This window comes from Dendrobates tinctorius, unplaced genomic scaffold, assembly GCF_039654945.1.
Source record: "Dendrobates tinctorius isolate UK_male_01 unplaced genomic scaffold, ASM3965494v1 ptg000022l, whole genome shotgun sequence".
Classification (NCBI taxonomy): Eukaryota; Metazoa; Chordata; class Amphibia; order Anura; family Dendrobatidae; genus Dendrobates; species Dendrobates tinctorius.
The window spans coordinates 10472974-10492412 of record NW_027361690.1 but is presented as its reverse complement, the minus strand read 5'-3'; positions in this window follow the sequence as shown (position 1 = coordinate 10492412).

Below are 19439 nucleotides of genomic sequence, written 5' to 3'. Positions count from 1 at the left end.
CCTATGAGGGGGTGCATTATACCCTATGAGGGGGTGTATTATACCCTATCATTATACCCTATGAGGGGGGCAGTATTATACCCTATGAGGGGGGCAGTATTATACCCTATGAGGGGGGCAGTATTATACCCTATGAGGGGGTGCATTATTCCCTATGAGGGGGGCAGTATTATACCCTATGAGGGGGGCAGTATTATACCCTATGAGGGGGTGCATTATACCCTATGAGGGGGTGCATTATACCCTATCATTATACCCTATGAGGGGGGCAGTATTATACCCTATGAGGGGGTGCATTATACCCTATCATTATACCCCATGAGGGGGCAGTATTATACCCTATGAGGGGGGCAGTATTATACCCTATGAGGGGGTGCATTATACCCTATCATTATACCCTATGAGGGGGGCAGTATTATACCCTATGAGGGGGGCAGTATTATACCCTATGAGGGGGTGCATTATACCCTATCATTATACCCTATGAGGGGGGCAGTATTATATTCTATGAGATGGCTGCATTATATTCTATGAGATGGCTGCATTATATTCTATGAGGGGTCTACATTATATTCTATGAGGGGGCTGCTTTATATTCTATGAGGGGGCTACCCCAACTCCTGCTACATAATTAAGACATGTACAACCTTATATTATACCCGGATATTAGTGTGTTTTACCGCACAATTGGTGGTCTGGTATTTTTTATCTATCCAGCTACATAGTGGGCCCCAAGAATGATTTTCTCTGGTGGGCCCAAGGTGTTCCAGTCCGACGCTGTATGTGGATGACACCAGATGTGTCATTCACATCAATCAAAGCTGGAGGACGGCTTTTGGGGGCAAATAGGCGGCACAGAAAATGAGAAATGACACCCATTGGACCAGATCAAAGGAATTTACATAGAGTGCGGGAGAAAATAAAAAGGGTTTTTTCGTAGTCTAGAGGGGAATTAGGGGATGATGAAAACATTTAAATAATGCAGTACATGGGCCTAGAAAGGTGGTTCTGTTGGTTCACACACTAAAAAGCTGATGACAGGTTCCCATTAAGGTACAAAACGTGTTTAACCCACATAATAAATGTGGAATAAGGCTCTAGTTTTCTTTAGCTCAATGTGAATCAGAATCCCAACACATTTCAATAGTTAATCTTTTCCATCTTCTCCATTTACATGTACACATTTGGCATTCATTGAGTAAACAACAATGTATTTTTTGTATTATTAATATTAGACAGAAAATTCTGGCACACAGATGACTTCTAGGATATTTCTGTAACTACAGATGATCCTCAATATTTCCTGCACCTGTTTACCTCCCACACTTTACAGCAATAAAAAAATGAATTGATCATCAATTCAGCATTACTTAGATCTTGGATGTCAAACTCAAATTCACAGAAGGTCAAAATTAAAAGCTTGGACAAAGTCGTAGGCCAACTTTGATATTTATTAAAAAGTTTTTTACAACTGAGAAAGTTTTTGCTTACCATTTGCTTACCAAGCATTTCAATGAACGTCTTAAGATGGAAACAAACTTAAAGGGGTTGTCCAACAAATAAAGTACATTTTAATTAATAGATCTTAGAATAAAATATTGAAATAAAATAATATGTTATGTAAGAGCAGTAAAAAGAATAGGCCCATTGGGACGTTTATACAGTACCATTCCGCATGTGGTAAAATTTATAAAGCAATATTATTCTTCTGGTCAGTACAATTACAGTGATACCACATTAGTGTCATTTTTTTATGTTTTGGTGCTTTTATACAATAAAACCTATTTTACATAAAAAAATTATTTTTTCATCGCTTTAGCCTGAGTGCTATAACTTTTTTATTTTCCTGGTGATGGAGCTGCATGGGGGTTTGATTTTTTTTGCGGGACAAGATGACGTTTTCAGCAGTACCACATTTATTTATATCCGTCTTTTTGATTGCGTGTTATTCCACTTTTTGTTCGGTGGTATGATGATAAAGTATTTTTTTTTTTGTTTTTTTTAATGGTGTTCACTAAAGGGGTTAACTAGTGGGACAGTTTTATAGATCGGGTTGTTACGGACGCGGCGATACTAAATATGTGTACTTTTATTGTTTAGATTTTTTTACATTCAAATATTTATTTATTGATAGAATAATTTTTTTTATTATTAAATGTTTTTATAATTATTTAAATTTTTTGTTACTTAATACAAGGCACACGCAAGTACAGAAGGAGAGAGGAGCCTTCCTGCTAGGGCTCACAGTCTACAAGGGATGGGTGTGGATATACTAGGAGAGGGTAGAGCTGGTCATGCGGTTCAGTAGACTGAGGATCACTGGAGGTTGTAGGCTTGTCGGAAGAGGTTGTTCTTCAGGTTCGTTTTGAATGTTTCCGTGATAGGCGGTAGTCTGATGTGTTGAGGTAGAGAGTTACAGAGTATGGGTTCAGCACGGGAGAAGTCATGTATGAAGTTGGAGGAAGAAGAGATAAGAGGGGAGTAGAGAAGAAGATGCTGAGAGGATCAAAGGTTGCATGTAGGTAAGTCCAGGGAGACCATGTCACAGATATATGGAGGAGACAGGTTGTGGATGGCTTTGTATGTCATAGTTTTAGGGTTTAAAGATGAGAGGCTGGGGAATATCGGGGAGACATGTGGATTAGTGAAGCAGAAGATTTTAGAATAGATTGAAGTGGTGCTAGAGGGGAGGCCAGAGAGTAGAAGGTTGCACTAGTCAAGGCAGGAGATGATGAGGGCGTGCAAAATCTTTTTTGCAGTTTCTTGGTTAAGAAATGTATCCGGGATCCAGGAAATGTTTTTGAGTAGGAATCGGCAGGAGGAGGCAAGGGCTTGGATATGTGGCTTGAAAAAGAGGGCAGAGTCGCGGATCACCACGAGGCACTGATCATGAAGAACTGGGGAAAGTGATCAGCCATTAACATTGAAGGATTCTGGTGGAGGGGTACAGTGAGATGGTCGAAATATGATGAATTCTGTTTAGTCCATATTCACTTTTAGAAAGCGAGTGAAGAGAAAACAGCTGCACTCTGGGAAATTTTGATTTTCAATGCAAAATTTTTTTTTTATTGAAGACACCACAGGGGAATAGTGCATTGAGGTAATGTTTCTACCCTATGTTGGGTCTTATTCAAACCTTACTAAAGTGCCATATGTAGAAGTCCGGTCTGGCAGGGACCAGGCAGAGGACCTGAGATGAGCTGGAAGCGTGGGGCAGCAAGCGCCGTCTGTACACCACAGATGGCGCTTGCTGCCCCACACTTCCAGCTCATCTCAGGTCCTCTGCCTGGTCCCTGCCAGACCAGACTTCTACATATGGCACTTTAGTGAGGTTTGAAAAAGACCCGACATAGGGTCGAAACGTTACTTCAACGCACTATTCCCCTGTGGTGTCTTCAATAAAAAATTTTTTGCATTGAAAATCTAAATTTCCCTGAGTGCAGCTGTTTTCTCTTCACTGGATGACCATCTGGACTAAGTTCCAGGTTCAACTTGCACCTACCTCATATCTACAGAGTGCATGCCTTGTCTGTATCACCACTTATAGAAAGCAAGCAGAAAAGGATGAAATACCGGACAGACATTGTGTGATATTGGTCAGTAAGGAGGTGATGTCAGGTCAAGATAGTCAGATCTGCGCGTCATCGGCGTAGAGATGGTATTGCAAGCCGCGAGATTCTATGAACTGTCTCAGGCCGAAGGTGTAGATGGAGAAGAGTAGGGGTTCTAGAACTGAGCCTTGGGGAACTACAAAACACAGGGGGCAAGGTGAGGAGGTGGTGTGGTACAGGGAGACTCTGAATGTCCCCGTAACACCATCACGATGGAAGTTGCCAGTACAACTGTTACGTATTCCCGAGCCTGGTTGTTTTTTAAAGACTGCCGATAACCCCAAACAGACCATTTGCACCACCGGCCATGCCAGCATCAGCAGGGGTAGCAAAAATACCAGCCTGTCAACCACCAGCATGATCAGTCACATGGCAGCAAAGCACCCGACTTTGTGGGCCGAACACTAAGCTCCAGTAACAGTGTCTGCGGGTGATTCCACTGTTTCTTTCGCTGTTGTGAATGCAAGCAAATCCCCTGTACATGGTGCATGCAAAAATGCCTCCTGTCCTGCATGTGTCGTTGCACACAATCTCAGCTAGCACCATCAACAAGCATGTCCACGTCCTAGTCCCAGCGCAGCATTCAGTTGTCCATATCCCAGTGCTTGGAACGCAACACCCCAAAGGCCACAGTACTAAATTCACACATTTCTCGTCTTCTTGCTCTTGAAATGTTGCCTTTTAGGCTTGTGGATGTGACGCTTCTGGGAAACGTAGCGTCCGAAAGTGGACCCTCTGGTCACGGAACTGAAGCCCCCGAGAGCGAGCGCACCAGGTGGAACCGACCCCTATACAGGGACCGTTAGGGGCAGGCCAGCGGGAGTCAGACACCATGACAGCTGGAACCAAGAGGGATGGCTCAAGGGACTGGAGTGTACCACAGGCAGGATAGAGTGCAGGACTGAGCACAGCATACAGGAGCAGGATGTACCGGATAGAGAACGGGATGCTGGATACCAGACCACAGAATATGGACGAAGCAGGTACCGGGTGGTGGATGCAGCATCCAGTACTGGGCAAAAGGCACAGGAAGGGGCACGGGTCAAGGACTACAGGACCAGGAGTAGGACGAGCACAGTTAACCAGGACAGGAGTGGAAAGGAGCACGGAACGGAGCAGTCACTAGGACACGGAGAAGGAACTAGGACATGGAGCACAGGACAGAGCAGGAACTAGGACACAGTGCACGGAGCACAGGACGGGGCAGGAACTAGGACACGGAGCACGGAGCACAGGACGGAGCAGGAACTAGGACACGGAGCACGGAGCACGGGAAAGAACACAGTAAGGCGGCCAGGATTAGCACAGGCAGGGCACACGATAATCAGGCGCCTCCAACAGGGAAGAGACACCTGATATATCCTGCGCAAAGAGATGATTGGCCAGCCCTGGCCTCAGAATGGCCGCTGCAGGGTTAAAAGTCCTGCAGGGTAAGCGCCCGTGGCCTAAGGCGCATGTGCGGGACCGCACGAGTGAAGGAGGAAGGAAGCAAGGAGGTGACAGGCGGGGGCGTGCGGCAGAGGGAGGCGGCAGGGCGGGACGCAACCCGGTGAGTGAAAGCGGCGACGGGCCCCGCCGCTGGAGGAACGGTGGCGGTTACAGCTGCCGCTGTGACAGTATCCCCCTCCTTAAGTCTCCCCCTTCTGAGATTGGCCCAAAAATTTTTCAGAATACGTGTGGCATTAACATTCTCCCGAGGTTCCCAAAACCTTTCCTCAAGACCATATCCTTTCCAATCGATAAGGAAGAAGGTTTTTCTCCTAACTCTCTTCATGGCTAGATTGTCTTTTACTTCAAAGGTGTTATCGGCCCTGATTGACTGAGGGGACAGAAGTGGTGGCGAGTGAAAACGATTAAGAGCGAGAGGTTTAAGGAGCCATGGAAGGCGTTAGGGACCCGGAGTGAAGCCAGCAACCTCAATTTGTAAGCCACGTTGTTGATGTGTCCAAGTAGCTCAAAGGGACCAATGTACCGGGGACTCAACTTGAACAAAGGAACTTTCAGGCGGATATACTTGGTCGAAAGCCAGACTTTGTTGCCAGGATGGTATGGTGGGAGATCCCTCCGTCTCTGGTCCGCGTGTCTTTTTATCGGGCACTGGAGTTTGCAAGAGCCTCTCTGGTCTCTTTCCAGATTTGAGAAAATTCCAAGGAGAGGGCATCGGCTGCAGGGAACCAGAAGATATGGAAATGGATAGCGGAACACCAGGGTTCTGGCCTGAGACCACAAAGACCAGGGATTTGGTGGTGGATTCATTAGGATGGTTGTTATGGGCGAACTCTGCCCAAGGAAGAAGAGAAACCCAGTTGTCTTGATGGGCGTTAGTAAAGTGACGCAGGTAGGACGTCAATGCTTGATTAATCCGTTCTACTTGCCCATTGGTCTGAGGATGATAGGCGGAGGAAAAGTCCAGAGATATACCCATGAGTTTACTGAGAGCTCTCCAGAATCAGGAGGCAAACTGGACTCCTCGATCAGACACAATTTGTTGAGGGAGTCCATGCAGCTTGAAGATCTGGTGGATGAAGATCTTGGCTAACTCAGGTGCTGAAGGCAAGCCGGGCAATGGAATGAAATGTGCCATCTTGGAGAAGCGATCTACCACTACTAGGATAGTAGTACATCCGGAGGAGTGAGGTAAATCAGTGACAAAATCCATGGCGATTTGCTGCCAAGGAGCGTCGGGAAGAGGCAGCGGATGAAGAAGACTGGAAGGGAGGCTTCTAGGCACCTTGTTCTGAGCACAGGTCGTACAGGAGGCTACAAAATCCGTCACATCCTGGCGAAGAGAAGGCCACCAATAATAGCGGGAGAGAAGAGTGAGTATCTTCTTGGTCCCGACGTGCACCTCCAGTCTTTTGCTCTGTGGAGTGAAGATTTTGCCCGGTGGGATAGGGGAAAGACTCACTGGAGCCATGGTGATAACCTTGGCAGGCTCGATGATATGCGAAGGGACCTCCTCCGCCTCAGGGGATTGCAAAGACCTGGAAAGAGCATCCGCTTGGTATTCCTATTCCCAGGCCGAAAATGGAGTTTGAAGTCAAAGCGAGAAAAATATAAAGACCATCTGGCTTGCCTGGAATTGAGTTTTTGAGCTGACTGAAGATAGGCTAAGTTCTTGTGGTCCGTGAAGATTGTAAAGGGATGAACCGCCCACCCAGAAGATATCGCCACTCCTCCAGAGCCATTTTTATGGCCAGCAACTCCCGATCTCCAATTGAATAGTTGAATTCAGCGGGGGAGAATGATTTAGAAAAGAACCCAGAGGGAACCAAACGCCCCACCGGCGTCCGCTGGGAAAGGACCGCCCCGGCTCCGGTGGAGGAGGCATCCACCTCTAGGACAAAGGGCCTGCTGGCTACTGGGTGGTGTAGGATCAGAGCTGATGCAAAAGACCGTTTCAGGGCAAGAAAGGCATCTTCCGCCTCAGAAGGCCAAACGTTAGATCTTGTCCCCTTCCGGGTCAGAGCAGAGATGGGCTTGGTCACCGAGGAGAAGTGGGGGATGAACTGCCTATAATAATTTGCGAAGCCAAGAAACCGCTGGATTGCTTTTACTCTGACTGGATGTGGCCATTTGAGTATGGCGGACAGCTTCTCGGGATCCATCTTCAACCCGGAGTCCGTGATAATATACCCCAAGAAGGGCAACAAAGTTTGCCTAAACAGGCATTTCTCTAGCTTCGCGTACAGTCGATTCATCTGTAGGCATTGCAGGACCAGACGAACACTCTTCCTATGGGAGGATAAGTCAGGTGAAAAGATGAGGATGTCATCTAAATATACCACGACACATATGTGGGAGAGAGGGTCCCCGCCGAGTGTCCGGGTCGGAACCAAGGGGACCGTCACCTAGGTTCTGGGGGAAACTGTTTCCGGGGGACAGAGTTCAGGGACGGACCGGTGAGACTGACAGACTGACATCCAAGTGTATGGCTGCCCACAACGAATACATTTGGACTGTGCTTCCTAGGAAGAGTCATGGAAGAATTACACCATCTCTACGGTATCGATAAGTCTCGGACTACACCATACCACCTGCAGGGGACGGAGCCTGCGAATAATTTAATCGGACACTAATTCAAATGCTGCGTACCCTGAAAAGTGACCGAAAGGCCCTCTGGCCTGAGTATGTCCCTGAACTCGTGTGGGTTTACAACAACCGAGTGCACCGGGTGACTGGTTATACCCCCTATTCACTGCTGTTTGGACGAGAAGGCAAAGGAATCACAGAAGTGGAGTTAAACCTGGAGGAAACTCAACCCTGGAATCGTCCATACAAAGCTCCAGGACCTAGAACACCATGGGGGAGCACTACCGCCACCTATTGACTTTCAAACTAGGGATCGGGTACTCGGACTAGACCAACGCCCCCAAAACAAGTTAGAACCACGGTGGGAGGAAAACCCGTATCGAGTGTTATGCCAAATAAGCCCCGATGGGCCTGTGTATGACATACAATCTGAAGAAAACGGCGCGCCTGCCACTCGTGTTGTGCACCGTAACATGCTACATCCTTGTGCGTCCACTGATCCCCTGCAATCCGAGCCGATCCCTCAGGTCCCTGACCCCCCGTCAATGGTCTGGGACCTAGATGATGAGGAGGACTCCCCAGTCGCATCCGCGGGCCATCCAAGTAGTGACATCGCAGTGGACCCAGCCACACCACCAGAATCTACCAACCTACCACCATCCACCACCCAGAAAACTCCACCACACCCGAACTTAGATACTCCGAGCGGTCCACAGCTGGCAAACCCCCTGAACGCTACGAACAGGACCAGTTCGTATGGCGACAAGAACTGTCATCTCAAAAGACTAACTCGAGTCTACTAAAGCCCTCGCCCAAGGACTGGCGAGCATACAGGGTGGGGGGGTGTGGGAGAGAGGGTCCCCGCCGAGTGTCGGGGTCGGAACCAAGGGGACCGTCACCTAGGTTCTGGGGGAAACTGTTTCCGGGGGACAGAGATCAGGGACGGACCAGTGAGACTGACAGATGGGCTGGGGGAGGAGCTGGTATAAAAGGGCCAGGGAATGAGAGTCACAGTGAGTCAGCAGAATGGGACAGAAGTAGCAGGAGACCGTGGGAGCGACTGAGAGCCAAAACAACTTACCGGAGCCAGAAAGGAGGACAGAGGCAGGAGAGACACTCACCCTGGACATCAGTGGGACGGCGTCGAGACGACTGTCCGAGAACCGCTGCTCCACATCGACCAGCGGCCACTGCCACCTCACTCCATCCCGCGGCTGCCGCCTGCCCGCGGTCACTCGCGGCCGTTGCCGCCTTGCTCCTGCCAGCTTCTGTGGCCTGCCTGCGGGTCCCAGCGGCCGCTCCCGCCTCACTCCATCCCGTGGCTGCGGCCTGCCCGCGGCCACCAGTGGCCGTTGCTGCCTCACTCCAGCTCGCGGCTGTGGCCTGTCCCCCGCTGCCCGTGGCCGCGGCTAGTTCAGCGCCGTCGGCGGCCACCACTGTCCTGCTCCAGTCCGCGACAATGGCCGGGCCGTTTCTCGCCGCGGAACCCCCGTTGCAGCCGCTGGCTGCACAGGTGGCCTGCCAACCGCCACCCCGCATCGCCGCTGCTTGCCCCTATCCGGGGGCTGCGGCCCATCTGTCAAAGAAGTCCTCCAGGGCCTGTTGTGCTCCTGCTTCACCGGAGCGTCAGAATGCCCGAAAACTATGACAGATCTTCAGCGGCTGGGCCCAGCGGCTGCTACGCCGAAGAACCATCGTCCAGGACGCTGAGGAACATCGGGACGGTTATGTGACACTATATAGCTAAGGACCCGTAGTCGGCCATACCGTGGCCCTATAGTGACCGGCTTTCGCCGGACGTAGTCGTGTTCTTATATTTCCGTGTTTGCGTGTATTGAGTCCCTGCGAGGACAATTCCTGTTAGTTGTTCGGTTGCTTAGACTACCCCTGCGGATAGTTACCTATAAACCTATAAAAGTTATTACCAAAAACACAAAACCGTCTTGCGTCTTGTCACTGCATCCCGCCCACCTGCTAGCAAAACACATGAGTACAGTAGGTCCCAGAAGATTTCATTAACAAACTCCTGGAAGACCGCCGGGGCATTGCAGAGTCCAAACGGCATGACCAAATATTCATAATGACCATCCCGTGTATTGAAGGCAGTGTTCCACTCGTCCCCAGCACAGATTAGGATCAAGTTATAAGCCCCCCCACAGGTCCAACATGGTAAAGATGCGGGACCCCCTCAGGCGGTCAAAGAGTTCTGGGATTAGTGGAAGGGGATACCTATTCTTGACTGTGATATTGTTCAAGCCTCTGTAGTCAATACATGGCCGAAGGGATCCATCTTTTTTCCGGACAAAGAAAAAAACAGCGCCCTCAGGAGAAGAGGATTTCCGAATGAAACCCTTGGCCAAGGTTTCCCGAATGTACTCTGACATGGCCGAGGTTTCGGCTGGAGACAGTGGATAAATTCTCCCCCTGGGAGGGGTAGCCCCTGGAATCAGGTCTACTGGGCAATCGTAGGACCAATGCGGCGGTAGGGACTCCGCCTCCTTTTTACTAAAGACATCGGCGTACAAGTGGTAAGCCGGGGGAAGCCCAGGAAGATCGACAGGAACTTGTAGTGGTCTGGGATGGGCAAGCAACAGCAGACAGTGTTCATGGCAGGAGTGGCCCCAGTGCAGAATCTCTCCTGAACGCCAGTCAAGAACTGGCTCATGTGACCTGAGCCAGGGTAGGCCAAGGAGTACGGCGTGAGATAAGTTGGGCAAGACGTAAAAGGCTATTCTTTCCTGATAAAGTGCTCCAACTTGTAACTCCACTTCGGCGGTAACCATGGTGACGGGCACAGGTAAAGGAACTTGTCCACCTCTTAGAGCCGAATGAAATTACCAGCCGCACCTGAGTCCACATACGCATCCACAGATCTACGCTCCCAACCTAGAATAATTAAAGCTGAAATGGTAAGGGGCAGAGATGAATCAGGGTCACCTAGGGAGGCCTCTCTTACCTGGCCTAGGTGGAGGCGTTTCCCGGTCTCTCTGGGCAAGTATGCAAAAAATGATTGGATCCCCCGCAATAAAGACACAAACCCTGTGTCATTCTCTCCCTCCTCCGCTGTTCGGACAATCTTACCTGGTCCACCTGCTTTGGCTAAGGAACGGCACTGGTAGGCAGCACGGGGAAATGAGGAATGGGAGCCTGGTATAGCCTAAAGGGTCTCCTCTCTCTAACAGCCTCGCGAGAGCGCGCTAGGAACCGTAAATCTATATGGGTAGCCAGGGAAATGAGGTCCTCCAGGGTAGTGGGAGTGTCCCTGCCGCCAAGCTCGTCTTTTATTTTGCCAGAAAGCCCTCTCCAAAAGGCCCCAACCAAAGCCTCATTATTCCACCCTAACTCTGAGGAAAGTGTCCGGAAGCAGATGGCGTACTGTCCTACAGTAAGGGAACTCTGACGGAGATTAAAAAGAGCCTCGGTAGTAGAGGCCAACTGTCCGGGCTCATCAAAAACCTTATGAAAGGTATCCATAAAATTTTCTATACTAGATACCAAGGGATCATCCTTCTCCCACAGGGGATTTACCCAAGCTAGGGCCTCCCCCTCTAGGTGGGACACAATAAACGCTACTTTGGCCCAGTCAGAGGGTTATTGCTGGGACAGGAGCTCGAAGTGCAAACGACACTGGTTCAAAAACCCTCGGCATAGGTTGGGGTCTCCGCTATACCTAGGGGGTTCCCCAAACATGGCAGCGGATGAGATACTGGGTCCCGGGGCAGAGCCGAGGCAGCAGCAGAGGACTGCAGGGAAAGTAGTCGATCATCGACGGACGCCATGTAGCTCAGCATGTGGGACTGGGCATCACGCTGCTGCGCAAGCTCCTGCTGGAGGCCTGCCAGCAGAAAAGCATTTCCTGGGTCGGTGGTGTGAAGAGCGGAAAGCTGGGTATCCATGGACTTCATAAAGGCCATTATTCGAGTCTGGTTTTCCCGCAAAAAGAGTAATTCTTTTTGTGTAGCCGCCGAGGCACCAGCGGGGTCCATGGTCTGATTATACTGTGACGCTTCTGGGAAACGTAGCGTCCGAGAGTGGACCCTCTGGGTCACAGAACTGAAGCCCCTGAGAGCGAGCGCACCAGGTGGAACCAACCCCTATACAGGGACCGTTAGGGGCAGGTCCACGGGAGTCAGACACCATGACAGCTGGAACCAAGAGGGACGGATCAAGGGACTGGGGTGTACCGGAGGCAGCATAGAGTGCAGGACCGAGCACAGCGTACAGGAGCGGGATGTACCGGATAGAGAACAGGATGCTGGATACCAGACCACAGAAGATGGACGAAGCAGGTGGTGGATGCAGCACCCAGCACTGGGCAAAAGGCACGGGAAGGGGCATGGGTAAAGGACTACAGGACCAGGAGTAGGACGAGCACAGGGAACCAGACAGTAGTGGAAAGGAGCACGGAATGGAGCAGGAACTAGGACACAGAGCATGAAGCACAGGATGGAGCAGGAACTAGGACATGGAGTACGAAGCACAGGATGGGGGGGAACTAGGACAAGGAGCACGGAGCACAGGACGTAGCAGGAACAAGGACACGGAGCACGGAGCACAGGAAAGAACACAGTAAGGCGGCCAGGATTAGCGGAGGCAGGGCACACGATAATCAGGTGCCTCCAACAGGGAGGAGACACCTTATATATCCTGCGCAAAGAGATGATTTGCCAGCCCTGGCCTCAGAATGGCCGCTGCAGGGTTAAAAGTCCTTTAGGGTGCACGCCCGCGGCCTTAGGCGCATGCGCGGGACCGCGCGAGTGAAGGAGGAAGGTAGCAAGGAGGTGACATGCAGGGGTGCGCGGCGGAGGGAGGTGGTACAGCGGGATGCAACCCAGTGAGTGAAAGCAGCAGCGGGCCCCACCGCTGGAGGAACAGCGGCGGTTACAGCCGCCGCTGTGACAGTGGAGATGGAAGCTTTCTGCAACCTGATTTCGGCATCCGTCCCAAAGTACTCTGTCCCCAGCCGACATCATTTATCCTGGTGTGCCGTCACTGGATTACACAAGCACGTGTCCCAATTTATTACCTGGGCCCTCAACCATGCTGTTACTGGGAAAGTCCACCTAACCACGGACACGTGGACAAGTGCTTGTGGGCAGGGATGGTACATCTCACTGACGACACACTGGGTTAACATAATGGAAGCTGGGACCTAGTTGGACATTGTGATGGAACACGTCCTCCCGACGCCAAGGATTGCGGGACCTACATCAATGAGGCTTGCCCCCAGTCTACAGCTCCTCCTTCCTTTCAGCCTCCATCTCTGAAATGAACACATCAATCACAAGTTGAAAGCACTTCAGCACTGCCTCAGCCAAGCAGCAACAGGCTGTGCTGAAGCTAATATGCTTAGGTGACAAGCCGCACAATGATGAAGAGTTGTGGACAGCTCTGAAAGAGCAGGCAGATCTGTGGCTGACATCACTGAACCTACAGCCAGGCATGGTCACTCACACACATACCATACCTGGCCCATGTGCTTAACCTTGTTGTTCAACGGTTTCTCAAAAGTGACCCGGAGCCGCCGCATCTGCTCGTGAAAGTACGCTGTCCTGCGTACCCATTTTAGAAAGCCAGCTACAGCTTCAGCCGCCCTTGCCGTGCTTCAGCAGTGTTTGCAGCTTATGGCTCATTGACTGGTGTGCGATGTCCCCATGTGTTGGAACTCTACACTGCACATGCTGGAAAGGATTTGTGATCAGAAGAGGTCAGTTGTTGACTACCAGTTTCATCAAGGCCACGGTATACAGTTCAGACTTTACACATAAGATCTCAGGAGTGGACATGGATGTCAGACATATGTACCATCCTCCCGAACTTTGAGGAATCCAGCAAGATGGTGAGCGGCAATGACACCATAATTAGCATCACCATCCTGTGTTCTAATAATACTAATAATCATTATTTACTTTATATAGCGCCAACATATTTACAGTTCAACAGTTTCAAACACAACAGTCCTAAGTAGTAACATTAACAATAATTAAATCAAAAGAAAACGACCCTGTAGCTCTCACAAGCAATCAATAATAATGTGGGGGAGATACAAGTACAGGGGTGTATTTACAATGATGTATTTACAATGATGCATTTACAATGATAGTGCAGAAGTTAGTCAAAAGTCGTGGATCGCCGGAGGACAAGGAGGAGGAGAGCATGGTCAGCCATCCTCTTAGTGAGGACATAGAAGTCTTGCCTGTTAGCAGTCTGGCACGCATTGGTTGAGTTTATGTTACACTGCCTTTCCCGTGACCCTCGCATTCTCCAAATTTTGGCTGACAGGCAATACTGATTGGTGACACTTCTAGACCCACGCTAATAGGAGAACTTTATAACGCTTATTCCAGAGGCAGACAGGTGTACTAAAATGCTGCAGTACCAGAGGGCCCTTCTTGTGGAATTATTAAAAAAATTCCCATCTCAAAACGCTGGTGGCAGAGGTCACAGTTTGTTGGACAACCAAGGAGTACAGGTGAGAGAGACACAACTCCAATCCAGCAGAGGCAGTGGAACACTGGCAAAGTTATGGGAGAGTTTTCTCAGACCCTCCCATTGCCCTGGCCCTGAGGCGCAGGGTACTCTCACAAGGAGTGCAAAGTTTGGGAAGATGCTGAGGGTGTACCTTGCTGACCGTACCAATGTCCTCCATCATTCCTCTGTGCCTTATAATTATTGGTCATCCAAGCTGGACACGTGGCATGAACTGACTCTCTCTACTGCGCACGTGCGCTGTACTCACGGTCGCAGAGCATATGGCACCTCCCTTTCTGGCGGTCACTGGGCACATGGCGCCTCACTCTCTGGCAGTACCGCTTTTAGCAGCGGGAGCAAACGGGAACAGTCCTTCACGGCGCCAGTGCTCTAAGGACAGAGCACGCTGCTCAGCCTCCTATGCGCTGCTTGTCCCCACCAAAAAATTCTGCTGTCGTGCCAGCTTTCTTTTAGACTCGCCCCCCTGCATCTAGGTCACCAGGTCTGTCTGCTGCAGTCCGTCACAGCACCGGTGCTTCGGGTGCGTAGTGCACTGCCCCCTTGCTGCTCACATGCTGACAGCAGGGGACTCACTCCTGCTTTGCGTGTTTTTTCCCTCAGCTTCCAGCCAGGTTCCCTGTCTAAACATGCCCCCTCTTCCTGGGTAATGGGGCCTGTCTGTTCCTCTATTCCTTCCCCTGGGAAACAGGGGATGCAGCCTTGACAGTTCCGGACCCGGTGCAGCATAGGTAGCCGCAGCACGGTCTTCCTGAGACCGTACATATCTAGTCAATCAGTTATTTAATGCAAGCATCATAGAAGGTATGTTCTAATTTTCTAGAGCAAATTGTACATTACATCCAGAATAGTTTCAATTTGAAGGACTTTGTGGCTCACATCAATCCACAAGATGATACAGGTCTCACACTTCAACATTTCGGTGTTAAATCATTGCCACACAGATAGGTTGTATGCTCTGACTTCTGCAACATCATTTGGGTGATAATTATTCATACCTATTTGCTTTATAATATATTCATCATCTTCTTCAAGGCTTTGAAATATAATGTTGTAAAAGTGAAAGCAGGTTGGTGAAGTGTGTGGTAATTTATTTGTGAAAGTAATTGTAATCTTTACTATTTCTCCATTGCGTGTGCGGCTAACCACCTCATTGATCTTGTTTAGTTTCTTTGACAAGAAAAGAACAGCTCCATCAAAACCATGTGCTTTGCCTATTAATTCATCATGCTGGTAAAGTAGTAGTGGTGAGATTAGGGAGATAGATAATATCTGTGGACTGTAGCCAACATGGCACTGTGACAAGACCCACTGGGGTCTAGCTATCAATTTGACATAGCTTGTGCACAGCTGAATAGAGTTGCAAGGAAAAACAGATTTTGATTCAATAACATGTTGGATGGATTGTTTAGTGGAAACATCCATATCATAGAAGTCACATCTACGCCCACCACGCTCTCCAACTGACACATCTTGAAATCCAGCCGAAATATCAAAATCTCTAGCTTCTGTTCTAGAAATTGTAGGGACTCCTTTTTGACATCCTTGTCTGACAAGTTCAGTATTAGTAGGTGATGGATTGTCAGAATCCGGTCCAGAAACAACAGGCTTCGATAGTTGCGAGGCCTGGCCCCGTGCTTTTCCATGTGCTCTGGCTCTTCTAGTCATGATTTAATCTAGAAGATTTTGCCTTCGTAATCCAGAGACATAGTACAACACCACCCAAGCGTTCACCCTATGCTCCTCAGACTTTCTTTCTGCACAGTAACTGCCTCTAGGAAGAAGATGATGAAGGTGGTAGTAATTGGTGCATTTAAGACACAGTCAAGAAGCAGCCATAATAATTTGAAACAGAAGTATTTTTATCGAGATACCATGCTGTTCAATATGTGGCCTGTATTTTTTTTTACAGAAAAATAATGTATAGAATTATGGTAAAACGCAGCAAAAAAAAGTGAATGTAGGCCTGAAATGCACAAATTTTAGCACACAGAGGAGGCGTCTGATAAAGATACCACACCGTTCAATATGTTGCCTGTATTTTTATTTTTTACAGCAAAATAGAATAGGTGTTTGCCGGACATATCACACTATTCAATGTGACCTGTATTTTAACAAAAGAATACTGTATAGAATTATGGTAATACACAGCAAAAACAGTAGAATAGAGCCCTGAAATGCCACAATTTGTAGCCCCCAGATACATGAGGTGTGTCACTGAGATACCACACTGTAAAGTATGTGGCCTGTATTTTTATTTTTTACCTCAAAATAGTGTTTAGACTTAGGGTAACACACAGCAAAAACAGTTCAATGGAGCCCTCAAATTCCATAGTTTTTAAACCACAGATAGATTAGGCGTGTCATGGAGATACCACACTGTAAAATACGTAGACTGTATTTTTATTTTTTGCCGCAAAATAGTGTTTAGTGCTAGGGGAACACATAGCAAAAAAGGCAAATGGAGGTCTGAAATCCCACAATTTGTAGCTCACAGATAGAAGAGGCATTTGCCAGAGATATCACACTGTTCAGTGTGGCCTCTAATTTTGTTTTTTTTATAGAATTTGGGTAACACACAGCACAAACAGTTGAATGGAGCCCTCAAATACCACAATTTGTAGCCCACAGATACATGAAGCGTGTCACGGAGATACCACACTGTAAAATATGTGGCCTGTATTTTTATTTTTTACAACAAAATAGTGTATAGAACAAGAGTAATACACAGCAAAAACAGTTCAATGGAGCCCTCAAATGCCACAATTTGTAGACCACAGATAGATGAGGCGTGTCACGGAGTTACCACACTGCTCAGTGTGGCCTGTATTTATATTTTTACAGCAAAATAATGTATAGAACTAGGGTAAGACATAGCAAAAAAAGGTGAATGTAGTCCTGAAATGCCAATATTAATTACCATGGACACTCCAAAGATCATTCATATTTCCTATACAAAAAGACGGAGTACAAGTCCACACAAGATTATTAAACAAACAGTATATTTTTATTTAACTTAACAATAAGTACCATACATAAATAGGCAGACAGAAACAAACAAGGCATATACAAAAACTTGTGTGCGAAAGGACACAGCAACTGTAGTAGCAGAGAGGGCTAACTAGCAAACCGCAAGACCGTAATCCATTAAAAATATTGCAGTAGCATATTCTCAATAAAGTGCATAGTGCAAAGAGAATTGTGCATTAATCCCAAAGATAGTTTCCCATATATGCAGCAGGCATGAGACATATCCACAACCCTCATTCAAAGCTGCTAAGTCACTACAAAGTATACGAAGATATCCCTTTAAGACTTGTTAGACTCACCCATAAGAATATGGGTGGGCTTCCTCGGGTGGCTGTGGACAGCCCCCCATGGAAGCCCACGTGAAACATGTGTCGGGGCTGCCACTGGACGCACATTGACAGATATTCATATGGGTGAGTCTAGCAAGCCTAAAAAGGGATATCTCCGTATACTTTGTAGTGACTTAGCAGCTTTGCATCAGGCTTGTTTAGATATTGTTTGTTTATTCTTTTGCATACAGGGCTGTGCAAATTAATTGGGACACAGCATTTTTTTAAGTAAAATCGTAAGTTGGTTACCAGTCAGTGATTCAAACCAGTTTTATCTGCTTTGAACAGGCACTCACAGAAATGCTTTTTCCCAATTAATTTGCACAGCACTGTACTTCTGAAGCTGATTTTTTTTGTGAGGATGCAGGAGAGGATTTCTTCCATGAAGGTCATATTTGTGCAGGTGTCTCTTAACAGTAGAGCAATGTACCACAACTACAGTCTGTTAAATCTTTCTGAAGGTCATTTGCAGTCAAGCGTGGTTTCTGATTTACTGCTCTAGCAATCCTACGAGCAGGTCTCACTGAAGTCCTGCCCTGTGTAGCACAAGCGATCAGATGATCGCAGCTTCTAGTCTCCCATGGAGACTATTGGGTCGCTCTCCCAGGGCCGTGGGGTACTCGGTGCCGGGCCGGTGTCAGTAGGACGTGTCACAGCAGCGGTGACCCGGACCGTGGCCCTGGGCGCCCAAGTAAATGGGAAGATGTGAATGGTGAAATGTAGTTAATGGAATAGTTCGTGACGCCACCTGTGGTGTTCGGCAAGAGAGGTGTTAAGCCGACGCTGCAGACAGATCCTCCGGGACAGATGATGTGATGCAGCAATGATGTTATAGCCCTCCACAGGCAGGGCTGTTGTCCCAGGGCAGGATAGGTGAAGAAACACTTAGATGGTGTAGTGTTTGGCGCAGGGGATGTAGTAGTGCCAGGCGGACGGATGCAGGAAGGAATGGAGGACACCAGGGCATGTAGTTCCAAAGCTTTACTCACAGTCTGTAGTGCCCGCTTCTGTGCCATGTCCTCCGGGTCAGGGACTCAGTCAACCTCCAGGCAAGATGGAATGCTCCCTTCCAACACTCCGCCAACTTATGTGCCTTTTCTGAACGTCTCCTCTATAGCGCCTTTAAGTGTGAAGATCTCCTAGTACTGAGTTACACTGGAGTTCCTCCTGACAGATGTTCCCAAGAACTCTACTTGTACAGCAGACAGCTGTAGCCTGCTTCAGGGACTCTCTACTCCTGAGTCCCGGCTCTCTATCCGTGTTGCTGTTGTGCCCCAAGTCTTAGATGGGAGTAGTGCATTTACAGCCCACTACTCCACCGGTGTCTGCTGCAGAACCATTAGTGTCCATACAACCTCGGGGACCGGGCCCCGGCCTTGCACTTAGAACTTCTAGGCAGGTTTCTTCCTCTAACCCACGTCCTGTCTGTTCCCTTTTACTCCTACGTTCCGTACTTGTCTTTCCCTCCTATGGAAGCTCAGGCTTCAGTTCAAAGTCATTCTCCATCTTTCCTTTCCCGTGCCAGCTGGCACAGATCACTGAGGCAGCTGCAGCACTCCTGCCTCCATCCCTCTCCCAGGGATCCCCACTCCTCTCCGAGTGGCTTCCTCTCTCAGACTCCCCGTCTGACTGACCTCAGACTGACTGACCTGTCATCCTAAACCATCCCGCTCATTTATGTATTCTAAACTCCACCCACCTCCCAGCACGTCTAGTGTTCCAAGCAGGAAGCCACCAAAGGTGCTCTGCTTCTCGCTAAGCAAGGAGCCACAATGTGGTTTTGCTGAACTACTCTATTGTGTGGGGTGCGAGTGTTGGAGCGTGGTCAGGAGCCTCCAACTTACCTGGATGGTGGGGCACCACACCTTAGGAGAAGGTGCAGTACCTCTGTGGCGACTGAGCCTCAGGGGTGCCACACTATTGAAGCAAGTAAAAAAGTTAAAAAAAA